Here is a 657-nt window from a genome sequence, read left to right on the forward strand (position 1 = left end):
GAAAGAAGGTACGCATAAGTGGGCTGGATACACCCCTGCCAAAAGCCACGGATTACGGTCTCACTTGGCTTGCCGGGTCTTTTCACGCACTGCATATTTCCAAAGGTCTCAGTCAGAAGTCATCGCCTCAGTGAGGCCCAATGTTTGAAGGTCGTGCCTCACCACCTCATCCCAGGTCTTCCTGGGTTTACCTCTTCCACAGGTTCCCTCAACTGCTAGGGTGTGGCACTTTTTCACACAGCTATCCTCATCCATTCTCGCCACATGACCATACCAGCGCAATCGTCTCTCTTGCACACCACAACTGATGCTTCTTAGGTTCAACTTTTCTTTCAAGGTACTTACCCTCTGTCGAGTATGCACACTGACATTACACATCCTTCGGAGCATACTGGCTTCATTCCTTGCGAGCTTGTGCATGTCTTCAACAGTCATGGCCCATGTTTCACTGCCATGAAGCATGGTTGTTCATACACATGCGTCATGCAGTCTGCCTTTTACTCTGAGAGAGAGACCTTTGTCACCAGCAGAGGTAAGAGCTCTCTGAACTTTGCCCAGGCTATTCTTATACTAGCAGCTACACTTTCAGCGCACCCTCCCCTGCTATTAACTTGGTCACCTAAATAGCGGAAGCTATCAACTACGTCTAGTTTTTCT

The sequence above is a fragment of the Octopus bimaculoides genome, chromosome 11 (genome assembly GCF_001194135.2).
Source record: "Octopus bimaculoides isolate UCB-OBI-ISO-001 chromosome 11, ASM119413v2, whole genome shotgun sequence".
Lineage (NCBI taxonomy): Eukaryota > Metazoa > Mollusca > Cephalopoda > Octopoda > Octopodidae > Octopus > Octopus bimaculoides.